Here is a 15787-nt window from a genome sequence, read left to right on the forward strand (position 1 = left end):
TCTTAGAGGAGCAGGGGTGTTTGGTGTAGGCACGGGTATCTTGTTGCAGCAGGGATTCACACTCTCAGAGAAGCAGGGGGCTAACTACTGCCCCCCGAGTGTCTGTGAGGAAAGCGTGTCTCTGTGCCCCAGAGCTCACAGGAGGGTGGGCTATGCAGCTGGACAATGGGTACCCAATGCTTTTGGTTGTTAGGACTGGGAGGTACCGCTTATCCTTGGACTCCTGTCATGGGTGCCTAGGTGACATGGGTGGAGCCACCAGTCCTCAGGCCACTGATATGGGTAGGCGAGGACTCTGCTTAATACGCAGAGTGGTGTCGAATGTCCAAACTCTGACTCTCTGCCCCACAGCTGAAACAGTTCAAGTCAGACCTCAGGCAAGTACACTGTTGCAGTACACCAACAAGGGCCTAAGCTACCGAAATGGGCCCGCACAGTTCCATGAAGGGGTGAAAGGCATTCAAAGTCCATAGACTGCTTATGCCTGGATAGGAGCGGCTTCTGTCCTGAGTTCACAGCGTAGGAGAACCAGCAGATTGTTCTTCCCCCATTTGTTAATTTGTTCCTTCTCCAAAGCTAGGAGAATGGCTCATGGTGCCCAGCAGGACCTATCTCATGCCTAGAGAAATTGAATGCCACTGAAAGTAGGTTCCAGGGCTTGGGTAGAGGGAGGAGCGATCAGATAAATGGGAGAGACTTCTTTCAAAAGGAGTGCTTCTTAAGAAAGTTTTCATTGTACTGTGAGTGAAAGTTTACAAATTCAAGTCAGTCTCTCTTACAAAAATTTATAGACATCTTCCTATATACTCCTAGTTGCTCTCCCGCTAATGAGACAGCACACTCCTTCTTTCCACTCTCTCTTTTTTTGTGTCCATTCAGCCAGCTTCTGACCCCCTCTGCCCTCTCATCTTCCGTCCACACAGGAGCTGCCCACATAGTCTCATGTGTCTACTTCAGCCAAGAAGCTCACTCCTTACCAGTATCATTTTCTATCGCATAGTCCAATCCAATCCCTGTCTGAGGAGTTGGCTTTGGGAATGGTTCCTGTCTTGGGCTAACAGAAGGTCTGGGGACCATGACCTCCGGGGTCCTTCTAGTCTCAGATCATTAAGTCTGGTCTTCTTACTTGAATTTGAGGTCTAAATGCCACTGCTCTCCTGCCCCCTTAGGGGTTCTCTGCTCTGTTCCCTATCAGGGCAGTCATCAGTTATAGTCAGGCACCGTCTAGTTTTTCTGGTCTCAGGCTGATGTAGTGTCTGGTTTATGTGACCCTTTCTGTCTCTTGGGCTCATAATTACCTTGTGTCTTTGGTGTTCTTCATTCTCCTTTGCTCTAGGTTGTTTGAGACCAATTGATGCATATTTGATGGCCATATGCTGGCGTTTAAGACCCCAGACGCCACTCTCCAAAGTGGGATGCGGAATGTTTTCTTAATAGATTTTATTATGCCATTGGACCTAGATGTCCAATGAAACCGTGGTCCCTAAACCCCCGCCCCTGCTACGATGACCTTCAAAGAGTTCGATTTATTCAGGAAATTTCTTTGCTATTGTTTTAATCCAGTTGTGCTAACCTCTCCTGTATTGTGTACTGTCTTTCCCTTCACCTAAAATAGTTCTTGTCTACTATCTAATTACTGAATATCCTTCTTCCTCCCCACGGTCATAACCATCAAAGAATATTGTCTTCTGTGTTTAAACTTTTTCTTCAGTTCTTATAATAGTGGTCTCATACAATATTTGTCTTTTTGCAACTGAATATTTTCACTCAGCATAATGCCTTCCAGATTCCTCCATGTTATGAAATGTTTCACAGATTCATCATTGTTCTCATGGATGGGTAGTATTCCACTGTGTGAATATACCATAATTTATTTATCCATTCGTCTGTAGACCTTGGTTGCTTCCATTTTTTGCTATTGTAATCAGTAATGCAATGAATATGGGTATGCATATATCTGTTCATATAAAGGCTCTTATTTCTCTAGGCTATATTCCAAGGAGTGGGATTGCTGGGTCGTACAATAGTTCTATTTCTAGGTTTTAAAGAAGCACCAAATCGATTTCCTATGTGCTTGTACCATTTTCCATTCCCACCAGCAGTGTTCCAGTCTCTCCACAACCTCTCCAACATTTATTATTGTGTGTTTTTTGGATTAATGCCAGCCTTGTGGGAGGGAGATGGAATCTCACCGTAGTTTTGATTTGCATTTCTCTAATGGCTAATGATCGTTGAGCATTTCCTCTTGTATCTGTTAGCTACCTGAATGTCTTCTTTAGTGAGGTGCCTGTTCATATCATTTGCCCATTTTTATACTGGGTTATTTGTCTTTTTGTAGTTGAGTTTTTGCCGGTATCATGTAGATTTTGGAGATCAGACGCTGATCGGAAATGTCATAGCTAAACACTTTTTCCCAATCTGTAGGTAATCTTTTTACACTTTTGGTGAAGTCTTTGGATGAGCATAGGTGTTTAATTTTTAGGAGCTCCCAGTTATCTAGTTTCTCTTCTGGTGTTTGCATCGTTAATAACGTTTTGTATGCTGTTTATGCCGTGTATTAGGACTCCTAGCGTTGTGCCTATTTTTTTCTTCCATGATCTTTATCATTTTAGATTTTATATTTAGGTCTTTGATCCAGCTCGAGTTAGTTTTTGTGCACGGTGTGAGGTATGGGTCTTGTTTCATTTTTTTGCACATGGATATCCTGTTACGTCAGCACCATTTGTTAAAGAGACTGTTTTTTCCCTATTTAACTGACTTTAAGCCTTCGTCAAATATCACCTGCTCATATGTGGATGGATTTACATCTGGATCCTCAATTCTGCTCCACTGGTCTACGTATCTGTTGTTGTACCAGTACCAGGCAGTTTTGACTACTGTGGCGTATAATAGTTTCTGAAATCAGGTGGAGTAAGGCCTCCCACTTTGTTCTTCTTTTTCAGTAATGCTTTACTTATCTGGAGCCTCTTTCCCTTCCGTATGAAACTAGTGATTTGTTTCTCCATCTCATTGAAAAATGTTGGAATTTGGATCAGAATTGCATTGTGTGTATACATCGCTTTTGGTAGAATAGACATTTTTACAATGTTAAGCCCTCCTATCCATGAGCAAGGTATTTTTTTTCCACTTATGTGGGTCTCTTTGGTTTCTTGCAGTAGCGTCTTGTAGTTCTCTTTGTATAGGTCTTTCACGTCTTTGGTAGGATTTATTCCTGAGTATTTTATCTTCCTGGGGGCTCCTGTAAATGGCATTGATTTGGTGATTTCCTCTTGGATGTTCTTTTTGTTGGTGTAGCGGAATCCAAATGAATTTTGTATGTTTATCTTCTGTTGAACTCTTAGTTTCAGTAGTTTCCTTGAGGATTCCTTAGGGTTTTCTGTGTATAAGATCATGTCATCTGCAAATAGAGATACTTGTACTTCTTCGCTGCCAAACCGAATGCTCTTTATTTCTTTATCTAGCCTAATTGGTCTGGCTAAGACCTGCAGCTCAATGTTGAATAAGAGTGGTGATAAAGGGCACCTTTGTCTGGTTCCCGATCTCAAGGGGAATGCTTTCAGGCTCTCTCCATTTACGATGATGCTGGGTTTGGCTTTGTATAAATGCTCTTTAGTATGTTGAGTAATTTTCCTTCTATTCCTATTTTCTGAGAGTTTTTATCATGAATGGGCGTTGGACTTTGACAAAGGCCTTTTCTGCATCGATTGATAAGATCATGTGGTTCCTGTCTTTTGTTTTATTTCTACGATGGATTACATCAATTGTTTTTCTAATGTCGAACCATCCCTGCATACCTGGTATGAATCCCACTTGGTCATGGTGAACTATTTTTTTGATATGTTGTTGAATTCTATTAGCTAGGATTTTGTTGAGGATTTCTGCATTTATGTTCATGAGGGATATAGGTCTGTAGTTTTCTTTTTTTGTGGTGTCTTTACCTGGTTTTGGTGTCAGGCATATGCTGGCTTCATGGAATGAGTTAGGGAGTTTACTGTCCTTCACTGTGCTCTTTAGTATTAGTGGTGTTAACTCTTCTCTGAACGTTTGGTAGAACTGTGCAGTGAAGCCGTCTGGGCCAGGGCTTCTTTTTGTTGGGATTGTTTTGAATACCTTTTCAATCTCTTCTTTTGTTTTGGGTTTATTTAGTTGTTCTACGTCTGTTTGTATTAATTTAGGTAGGTAGTATGTTTCCAGAAATTCATCCATTTCTTCTAGGCTTTCAAATTTGTTAGAGTATAATTTTTTGTAGTAACCCGATATGATTCTTTTAATTTCAGTTCGCTCTTTTGTAATATCACCCATCTCATTTCTTATTGAGGTTATTTGCTTCCTCTCCTGTTTTTCTGTCATCATTTTGGCCAATGCTTTATCAATTTTGTTAATCTTTTCAAAGAACCAGCTTTTGATCTTTTTATCTCTTTCGACTGTTTTTCTGTTGTCTATTTCGTTTATTCCTGCTCTAATTTTTATTATTTGCTTTCTCCCGGTGTCTGAAGGTTTCTTTAGTTTCTCTCTTTCTATTTGTTCCAGTTGTATGGATAATTCTTTATTTTGGACCTTTCTACTTTTTGTATGTGTGCATTTACTGATGTCAATTGACCTCTGAGCACTGCTTTCACTGTGTCCCAAAGGTTCTGATAGGAACTGTTTTCATTCTCATTGGATTCTATGAATTTCTTTATTCCATCCTTAACATCTTCTGTAACCCAGTTGATTTTAAGCAGAGTATTGTTCAGTTTCCAAGTGTTTGATTTCTTTGCTTTGCTTTTTCTGTTATTGATTTCTACTTTTATGGCCTTATGGTCAGAGAAGATGCCTTGTAATATTTCAGTATTTTCGATTCTGCTAAAGCTTGCTTTATGACTTAATATGTGGTCTATTCTAGAGAATGTTCCATGTGCACTAGAAATGAAAGTATACATGGCTGCTGTTTGGTGGAGTGTTCTGTATATGTCTAGGAGATCAAGTCGGTTGATTGTGGCATTTAGATCTTGCATGTCTTTACTGAGCTTCTTTTTAGATGTTCTGTCATTCACCGAAAGTGGTGTGTTGAAATCTCCTAGTGTGGTTGTGGAGCTGTCTATGTCAATTTTCAATGCTGTTAGAGTTTGTTTTGTGTATCTTGCAGTCCTGTCATTGGGTGCATAAATATTTAATATGGTTAAATCCTCCTGGTATATTATCCCTTTAATCATTATATAGTGTCCTTCCTCATTCTTTGTGGTGGATTTAACTTTAAAGTCTATTTTGTCAGAAATCAATATTGTCACATCTGGTCTTTTTTGAGTGTTCTTTGCTTGATGTATTTTTTCCATCCTTTGAATTTTAGTTTGTTTGTCTCTAAGTTTAAGGTATGTCTCTTGTAAGCACCGTAGAGACTGATGGTATTTTTTTAATCCATTCTGCCACTCTCTTTCTCTTTATTGGTGCATTAATCTATTTACATTCAGCATAATTATGGATAGGTATTTTTTATCAGCTTAGTTAAATGCAGAAATTTTATGCGCACAGTCCGGTGAATTCTGACAAACAAAACCATCACCTAGATGAAGTTATGGAAGGTTTCCATCAACTCACAAAGATCCTTTGACCACTTTTGCAGTCAATCTCTACCTCACTCCCACTTAGGCAATCACCATTCTGTTTTCTCTCTGCATAGATTAGTTTTGAGTCTTGAAATTTACCTAAATGACTGCAATTTTTGTGATTGTCTTTTTTTTTTTAATGCAACCTAATGTTTTTGAGATATATCCATGTTGCTGAATGCATGTATGTGTATTATTTTGGTGTTATCGATGAGTGTAATTTCTGTGTGTGAATAAAAGACAGCTGATGAACAAATGGGTCATTTCTAGTTTTGGCTACTGTGACCAAGGCTGGTATGAAAATTCTTGTACAAGTCTTTTTGTGGATATGTACATACCTTTCTTTTGGGTATGTACCTATTAGTGGAATTGCTGGGTTTTGGAGTTTTCCAGAATGGTTGTGCTATTTTACTGCCTCTAGGAACAGAGCTAACTCAGCCAACACCATCTATCCTTATAGTGAGATGCCTGTAAGCAGGGCAGCAGACTCACATGTGTCCAAGCCTGGGTCCCCAAAGAAACAGCAGTAGACCCTCTACCAAAGAGGGATCCTGAGAGCTTGCTGTTTACGCATGATGAGGAAAAATCTTCCTGTACAGTTCTAGCAGAAGTTCCATCCTAGAGATCTCTGCTGAGGACCCACAGAGATACAGAGAATATACCTAGATGAAAATGGGATGTTGCAAATAATTTTACTCTCCTGTTTTGTCATTGTTTGTTTGTTTGTTTTTACCCTGGAAACAAATTTCTCATAACCATTGACTTGTCTTTTGCAATCAAGTGTAAAAGCAGGACATCTTATTCAGAAACTTTAAAACATGCAAAGTAGCCTCAGACTTAGCAGACTTCCAGTCTAGAGTAAGCTGATTCAAGGAAGAAGGGTGAAGGAGACACTTCTCCCAAATCCTGGGTGGCAGGAAGGGATCCCTTCAGATGAGTTCGTACAGCAGATCAGTGATCTTTGTTTTATTGTAGCAGTGAGTGGTAGAGGGGACTGTCACATCCTCCTAGAAGAGTAAGACCCATAAATATCAATTTTAGTCCATGATTTTGCCAGAGCTTCACAGCCTATCATATTTTACAATCATCCTGTCCCCACCCCCATCAGCTATTTCCTTGGAAAACTTTAAAAACCGATAGGTAAAATTGAAAGAATAATACAATGATCACCTCACACTGTTATACTAAGATCAGCAATTGACATTCATTTGCTCTTTCTGACTCTACACATACCCACACAAACATACATATTTCTTTCGTAAATTCAGACCCCCCCCCCAAAAAAAAAAGCTTCTAAATACTTCAGCATGTGTATCCTGAGATTAGGGACATTATTCTATATCACCATAATTCAGTTACAAACTTAAGAATATCAACATTAATTCAATAATACCTAACATAGTGTCTGGATACAAATTTCCTCCTTTGTTTTGTTTTGTAGATAGATATAAACATATCCTGAGAGTGAGAGTGAGAGAGCAAGAGCCAGAGAGCCAGAGTGAAAGCAGACTGAGAGTTGTGGTGGTGGTGTTGTTTCTTCAACCTCCAATCAAGGCTCCTAAATGGCACTTGATTGTTGTTGTTGTTGTCGTTAGGTGCTGTCGAGTCGGTTCCGACTCATACGACCCTATGCACAACAGAACAAAACACTCCCCTGTCCTGCACCATCCTTATAATCGTTGTTATGCTTGAGCTCATTGTTGCAGCCACTGTGTCAATCCATCTCGTTGAGGGTCTTCCTCTTTTCCGCTGACCCCGTACTCTGCCAAGCATGATGTCCTTCTCCAGGGACTGATCCTTCCTGACAACATGTCCAAAGTATGTAAGGCACAGTCTCGCCATCCTTGCTTCTAAGGAGCATTCTTGTCGTACTTCTTCTAAGACAGATTTGTTCGTTCTTTTGGCAGTCCATGGTATACTCAATATTCTTTGCCAACACCACAATTCAAAGGCGTCAACTCTTCTTTGGTCTTCCTTATTCATTGTCCAGCTTTCACATGCGTATGAGGTGATTGAAAATACTATGGCTTGGGTCAGGCGCACCTTAGTCTTCAGGGTGACATCTTTGCTCTTCAACACTTTGAAGAGGTCCTTTGCAGCAGATTTGCCCAACGCAATGCGTCTTTTGATTTCTTCACTGCTGCTTCCATGGCTGTTGATTGTGGATCCAAGTAAAATGAAATCCTTGACAACTTCAGTCTTTTCTCCGTTTATCATGATGTTGCTCGTTGGTCCAGTTGTGAGGATTTTTGTTTCCTTTATGTTGAGGTGTAATCCATAATGAAGGCTGTGGTCTTTGATCTTCGTTAGTAAGTGCTTCAAGTCCTCTTCACTTTCAGCAAGCAAGGTTGTGTCATCTGCATAACGCAGGTTGTTAATGAGTCTTCCTCCAATCCTGATGCCCCATGCTTCTTCATATAGTCCAGCTTCTCGGATTATTTGCTCAGCATACAGATTAAATAGGTATGGTGAAAGGATACAACCCTGACGCACACCTTTCCTGACTTTAAACCAATCAGTATCCCCTTGTTCTGTCCGGACAACTGCCTCTTGGTCTTGGTAAAGGTTCCTCATGAGCACAATTAAGTGTTCTGGAATTCCCATTCTTCCCAGTGTTACCCATAGTTTGTTATGATCCACACAGTCAAATGCCTTTGCATAATCAAGAAAACACAGGTAAACATCCTTCTGGTATTCCCTGCTTTCAGCCAGGATCCATCTGACATCAGCAATGATATCCCTGGTTCCACGTCCTCTTCTGAAACCAGCCTGAATTTCTGGCAGTTCCCTGTCGATATACTGCTGCAGCCGTTTTTGAATGATATTCAGCAGAATTTTGCTTTCGTGTGATATTAATGATATTGTTCTATAATTTCCGCATTCCGCACCTTTCTTGGGAATAGGCATAAATATGGATCTCTTCCAATCAGTTGGCCAGGAAGCTGTCTTCTGTATTTCTTGGCATAGATGAGTGAGCGCCTCCAGCGCTGCATCTGTTTGTTGAAACATCTCAATTGATATTCCATCAATTCCTGGAGCCTGGTTCTTCGCCAATGCCGTCAGAGCAGCTTGGACTTCTTCCTTCAGTACCATCGGTTCCTCATCATATGGTTGAAATGGTTGAATATCTTGAAATGTTTGAATATCGACTAATTATTTTTGGTACGATGACTCTGTGTATTCCTTCCATCTTCTTCTTCTTTTTTTTTTTTAATTTTTATTAAGCTTCAAGTGAACATTTACCATTCCAATCAGTCTGTCACATGTAGGTTTACATACATCTTACTCCCTTCTCCCACTTGCTCTCCCCCTATTGAGTCAGCCCTTACAGTCTCTCATTTCGTGCCAATTTTGCCATCTTCCCTCTCTCTCTATCTTCCCATCCCCCCTCCAGTCAAGAGTTGCCAACACATTCTCCCGTGTCCACCTGATTTAATTAGCTCACTCTTCATCAGCATCTCTCTCCCCGCCACTGACCAGTCCTTTTCATGCCTGATGATTTGTCTTCGGGGATGGTTCCTGTCCTGTGCCATCAGAAGTTCTGGGGAGCATTGTCTCTGGGATTCCTCTAGTCGCAATCATACCATTAGGTGTGGTCTTTTAATGAGAATTTGGGGTCTGTATCCCATTGGTCTCCTGCTCCCTCAGGAGTTGTCTGTTGTGCTCCCTGACAGGACAGACATCGATTGTGGCCGGGCACCAACTAGTTCTTCTGGTCTCAGGATAATGTAGGTCTCTGGTTCATGTGGCCCTTTCTGTCTCTTGGGTTCTTAGTTGTCGCCTTCCATCTTCTTTTGATACTTCCTACATCATTTAATATTTTCCCCATGGAATCCTTCACTATTGCAACTCGAAGCTTGAATTTTTTTCTTCATTTCTTTCAGCTTGAGAAACGCCGAGTGTGTTCTTCCCTTTTGGTTTTCCATCTCCAGCTCTTTGCACACGCCATTGTAATACTTTATTTTGTCTTCTCGAGAGGCCCTTTGAAATCTTCCATTCAGTTCTTTTACTTCATGAATTCTTCCTTTTGCTTTAGCTACTCAACGCTCAAGAGCAAGTTTCAGAGTCTCCTGTGACAACCACCTTGGTCGTTTCTTTCCTGTCTTTTCAGTGACCTCTTGCTTTCTTCATGGATGATGTCCTTGATGTCATTCCACAACTCGTCTGGTCTTCGGTCACTAGTGTTCAATGCATCAAATCTATTCTTGAGATGACCTCTAAATTCAGGTGGGATATGCTCAAGGTCATATTTTGGCTCTCGTGGACTTGCTCTGATTTTCTTCGGTTTCAGCTTGAACTTGCAAATGAGCAATTGATGGTCTGTTCCACAGTTGGGCCCTGGCCTTGTTCTGACTGATGATATTGAGCTTTTCCATCATGTCTTTCCACAGATGTAGTCAATTTGATTTCTGTTTGTTCCATCTGGTGAGGTCCATGTGTATAGTTGCCATTTCTGTTGGTGAAAGAAGGTATTTGCAGTGAAGAAGTCGTTGGTCTTGCAAAATTCTATCATTTGCTATCCGGTATTATTTCTATCACCAAGGCCATATTTTCCAACTACTGATCCTTCTTCTTTGTTTCCGGCTTTTGCATTCCAATCGCCAGTAATTATCAATGCATCTTGATTGCATGTCCGATCAATTTCAGACTGCAGCAGCTGATAAAAATCTTCTATTTCTTCATCTTTGGCCCTAGTGGTTGGTGCGTAAATTTGAATAGTAGTCACATTAACTGGTCTTCCTTGTAGACGTACAGATATTATCCTATCACTGACAGCGTTGTACTTCAGGATAGATCTTGAAACGTTCTTTTTGACGATGAATGCAACACCATTCCTCTTCGAGTTGCCATTCCCAGCATAGTAGACTATATGATTGTCAGATTCAAAATGGCCAATTCCAGTCCATTTCAGCTCACTAATGCCTAGGATATCGATGTTTATGCATTCCATTTCATTTTTGACAATTTCCAATTTTCCTAGATTCATACTTCGTATATACCAGTTTCTGATTATTAATGGATGTTTGCAGCTGTTTCTTCTCATTTTGAGACGTGCCACATCAGCAAATGAAGGTCCTGAAAAATTTACTCCATCTACGTCATTAAGGTCGACTCTACTTTGAGGAGGCAGCTCTTCCCCAGTCATCTCTGGAGTGACTTCCAACCTGGGGGGCTCACCTTCCAGCACTATATCAATGTTCTGCTGCTATTCATAAGGTTTTCACTGGCTAATGCTTTTCAGAAGTAGACTGCCGGGTCCTTCTTCCTAGTCTGTCTTAGTCTGGAAGCTCAGTTGAGACCTTTCCTCCAGGGGTGACCCTGCTGGTATCTGAATATCGGTGACATAGCTTCCAGCATCACATCAATACACAACCCCCATAGTACGACAAACTGACAGACACACTGGGGACTTGATTGTTATATCTCTTTATTCCTAATTACATTGAACTGTCTCCCTAGCCCCCTTCCCACTCCTTTGTTGGTGTGTTTTTTGATGACATTAAATTTTTGAAGAGGACAGACCCATTGTCTTGCCCTACATTCTGTTCAGGCTAAACACTTTAGGCAAGAACAGTGCATATGTAATGCTGTGTGCTTTGTATAGCATCCTGTCAGGAAGGAAAGAGGGTTCACTGTGTTCATCATTGTTACCGATTCGTAGTGTAAGGATGTGTCTGTCCTCTCTAATGCAAAGATACATTTTTTCACTTTGTAATTTTTAAATAGTTTGTGGGATAATATTTAGAGGTCTTGTAACTATACCATATGTGTGCACATGTGCATCCTGAAAAGTTTTAATGTTTGTTGATGATCCCTGCCTGCATCAATTGTTATATTATTAGTGCTCACAATGTGGGGACTTCTATGTCTCTCTACAATTTTTAACCAAACATGTTGTGAGTTGCCTTCAAGTGGATCATGACTCATACTGACCTCACCTGACAGAGTAGAACTGCCCCATGAGGTTTCCTAGGCTCTAATCTTTAATCTTTACAGGAGCAGATCACCAGGTCTTATTCCCTGTACAGACTGGCTTCTTTCCTGGGCAAGGGTAACAGCCCTCCGGGCTAGAAAGCAACCTTGGAGGTCCCTCAAGTAGTTTTTTTAAAAAAAAAAAAACTAGGGTAAAAGTAACAACTCGTCAAGGCTAGGGAAAAAAAACCTCTCAAGCTGTTTTTTCCAAAGAACCAAGGCAAAGGCCACATAAAGGAACTCATTTCACCACACATATATAAAAAATCTGTTGTGCTGGAAAATGCATGAAGAAAAGGACTCATTGAGCTGGAAAAATAAATTGAAATGCAAATGCATTTAAACAACTATTGAACTCAAATGAAAACCGTTTAAACATATGCCTTCCACTTTTGACAAAGATGGTCTAACCAAAACCAAGCCTGTTGCCCTGGAGTAGATTTCGACTGATAGCGAACCTATAGAACAGAACAGAACTGCCCCACAGGGATTTCAATGCTGTGGTCTTTACGGAAGCTGATTTCCACATCTTTCTCCCTCTGCCACATCCTTCTCCCGCACAGCGACTGGTGGGTTCCAACTTCGGGTTAGCAGGCGAGCGCGCTTAACCACTGCGGCCACAGGGCTCCTGAACAAAAAAAGACGAATTCAATGAAACCCTGGTTTTCAAAACACTGGAAATCAGGCAACAAGTGTGGCCAACCCTTGAAAACCAGGAAACAAACAAGGTGAGCCTTATGATGGCCCCAGCATACTGCCTGTTCTGCAATTGCTCTTCCAGACTGTACCCTATATAGAAATGCCTGCACAAGACGCCAAAGGTATGTGTACAAGAATGATGAAAGTGTTCATACAATAAATGATGGTACAAATAAACAATGGGAAAAGCCCGTTTAATGATGATTTCATTCTTTCAAGCATTTCCGGATTCTCAGGCGCCCTCCTGATTTGTTCTCAATGACTCTTCTGGGAGGATCTGAGAGGGACAGGAGGGTAAGGGAGGTCTCCGCTTCCCGAGGTAGCCTCGAACTACCAACCTTTCGGTTAACATCCGGACGCGCTAACCGGGCTGCGCCACAGAGCCTTCAGTAGCCAGTGTTCCTGGTCTGAATAAACAGGGATTTCTCACTAACCACGATGCCGCCCACTTTCCGCGGCACAACTGCGCAGGTTCCACAGCCTGGAAAAACCAGCAGAACGGGGGCCACAAATCGCGTTGTTCTTCACATTCGAAACCTGTGCTTTGGGTGAGTCTCAAGCAGGAAGAGCCCCCGAATGGCCTTCGCCCCTCCTTGCTCCTCTCCGGCCTCAGAAGCCAGCGACACCGGAGACCCCCTACTCTGCGACCCCCGCCTGACCCGGGCGGGGCCCACGGCCAGCTTAGACCCGCGGGCTTCGGGACGTCCCTTCACGTTTTCCGCTCCGCCTTCTCCAGCCGGCCCGGGCCTCTGGATGTCCCCGGCTGAACTTGGTTGCGGTCGTTCGGGCAGGAGGTGGGAAAATAACGGGGGGAAGGGGAACCGCGAAGAGGAGCGAAGGACAGCAGGAAGGCGTGGGTGAAGACGAGACCTCCAGGAAGCTCTGTGCAGAGACTCAGATGGGATCCTGGGAATTAGAGAATGGTTTTTCTGACTTAGCGGTATAGGGAGGAAGGCGACAGAAGGAGCCCAGAGAAGACTTGAAAGAGAGAAAAGCAAACTCTCTGTTGCTATCCAATAACAAAGCAAAGAAATATTGCGGATATTTTTACTTCAAAAATATTCAAGGAAACGCATTATCTGTCACCAAGTTTATGGCATGCGGTGATCAGATAGTGAGTGGTTGGTACTCTTCGTCGTGGCCGCAGTACCCTCGCGAACTGACTCCTCTTGAGGTTTGCCTTCAATTCTTGAGCAGTCTGCACCCCTTCTGTGAGGCCATAGAGCGGCAGCACTCAGAGCTGCGAGTCAGCAGAAGAGAAAGAAATCCCGATAGTGCACAAACCTGGGGTCTGGTCGTTCGGAAACTACAGACGTTCCCCACGAGTTAGGAGAAGGTGAAATGCTGCCTCTCGCTGAGTCTAATGAGTGTGTGCTCATAACCATTTTTCTGACTGAGATATTTCAGGTATTAATATGACTTTTTTAGACTAAAGAAAAATGAATTTGTAGGGAGTTTAAAACATAATCCACATAATACACAATCTTATCCCCATCCTCCGTCCCCCGGTGTTTATCTTAACAGTTAATTCATCAAGTGTAACTCACATAGTGTGAAATGTAAAAACCTTAACTGGACGGCTCATTAAAATGGAAAATGTAACCATCACCCAGATCGAGTTATAGAAAATTTCCATCATCCCAGCAAGGTCTGTAGAACCCTTTGCCAATCAATCTCCGCTCTCCTCCGCTTAGTTATTCACTCTTATGATTTCTATCACCAGAGGTTAGTTTTGCCTTCTCTTGGATTTCACATTAATTAAGGCATATCTTGTAGTACCCGGCTTTTTTTTTTTTTTTTTTCAGTCAAGCAGCGTCGTGGTTTTGAAATAGATGGATCCACATTGTTGCCTGCCTGCTTCACTAGTTAATTTCTACCATATTAGTGCAGGTTATTCCAAAGTGTGGATACACGAATACTGATGGGCAGTTGGGTTATTTCTACTGTTTCCTCGTGACCAAGGCTGCATGACTACTTTGGGGATGAGTCTCCTGTGGACGTGTGCATCCATTTCCCTTGAGGACTTAAGTACCGTCATTCTGTGCGGTGGCTTTGATGGAATACTGGTTAGGTCTCTGCGTTGTGGCCTCAACAACGTCAGTTCAAATCCCAGTCACGGCAGGCAATTGCAACTTCTTTCGGCAGACTTACCTTTTAAAAGTTGTATTTCTGCTTTTGCTGGAGGCAGCCTCTCGGAAGCCCAGTCAAAGAACTGGTGAATAATACTTTCTACCACCCACACGTAGAGACGCTTCAGGGCAAAATGAAAATCCGCAGGAGCAGTAACCAAGGCTGCAAGGACAGTCTCCTTCGGCCTTCCCGGGAGCAGCGGAGAGGACCCTTTCAGGGGATGACCCCAAAGCTCACCGCTTCTTTCAGAGATTGGAGATCTGAACGCTCTGGGGAGAGGAGCCAAGGATCCCGCGAGCAAGTACGCATGAGGCCCTGAATCCGATCTGAGTTTAAAACTCAGTGGGACATTTATATGCAAAGTATATGCTCTTTTATTCAGTCCACACAAAATTTTAGTATTTAAAAACAAAATTGTGCTCCCAAATATATAGTGTATTGGACCTACTTTCCAATAACACTTACCCTCTTCCTTCTGCCCCCTCCCCCACCATGGTTTAGGGGAGAAAACGGTTTTGGACTGGGAAGAAGGAGCTTGGGCTGTAGCTCCAAGTCCAGGACCAAGAGTTTCCGCTCTCTTCCTGCTCCTCCTAGCTGTTTGGGGCACTCATTCCCCTCCCCTCCCGCTTTTCGGTGCCGGAGTCCTCAAAACCGGGTTCTCAGAGTGTCCGGGTCCAGAAGGAATTTTCAAGAAATACTGGGGTTTCAGGACTCTTGATTCCCACGTCCGGTGAGTCCACCGGACCCTGCGCAAACTCTGTCTTGCAGCCTCGAGTTTTTCAGTGGTAACAGGTAGAGATTGCGTCCATGAAAATCTACACCGAGGGGTTACTTTCACACTGAGTAATTAATTAGACCATTGACTCAAGCCCTCTAAAGACAATGATATTTATGTAGAAAAGGAATGACTTTGATGCCCGACTAGCTCAGTCGGTAGAGCGTGACACTCTTAATCTCAGGGTCGCGGGTTCGAGCCCCCCGTTGGGCGGGTACTTCTGCCCTCCCTTCCATTGTTATAGAATCTTCTCTAGTCGCTGACCTACAGGATATTTAAAAAAAGAAAAACCCGTTGCCATCGAGTGAATTACGACTTATAGCGACGCTATAGAACATAGTAGAACTGCCCCATAGGGTTTCTAAGAACCGCTGGTGGATTTGAACTGCGGACCTTTTTGATTAGACGCCGAGGTCTTAACCACTTAACGACCTCAGCTCCACCAACGGAATTGAAAAAGGAGCTTCTAAATTGCCAGTTGCTGCCACTGAGACTTCCTCTCACTTATTTTGGAAATGTTATTAGGGGTGACCACTCCCTGGAGACGGACATCATGCTGGTTGTGGGTCTGTGAAGAAGAAAAAGATCCTCAATCATGTGGACTGATCTAGTGGCTGCAAGAATG

General features: G+C 42.5%; 1 non-coding gene across 1 annotated transcript; it reads left to right on the plus strand.

Moving 5' to 3' along the window:
• Positions 1–15302: 15302 nt before the first annotated feature.
• On the plus strand, positions 15303–15375 carry TRNAK-CUU (transfer RNA lysine (anticodon CUU)). The gene has a single exon. It is a non-coding gene; the product is annotated as a tRNA-Lys (tRNA).
• Positions 15376–15787: the final 412 nt, after the last annotated feature.

Source organism: Loxodonta africana, chromosome 3, assembly GCF_030014295.1.
Source record: "Loxodonta africana isolate mLoxAfr1 chromosome 3, mLoxAfr1.hap2, whole genome shotgun sequence".
Lineage (NCBI taxonomy): Eukaryota > Metazoa > Chordata > Mammalia > Proboscidea > Elephantidae > Loxodonta > Loxodonta africana.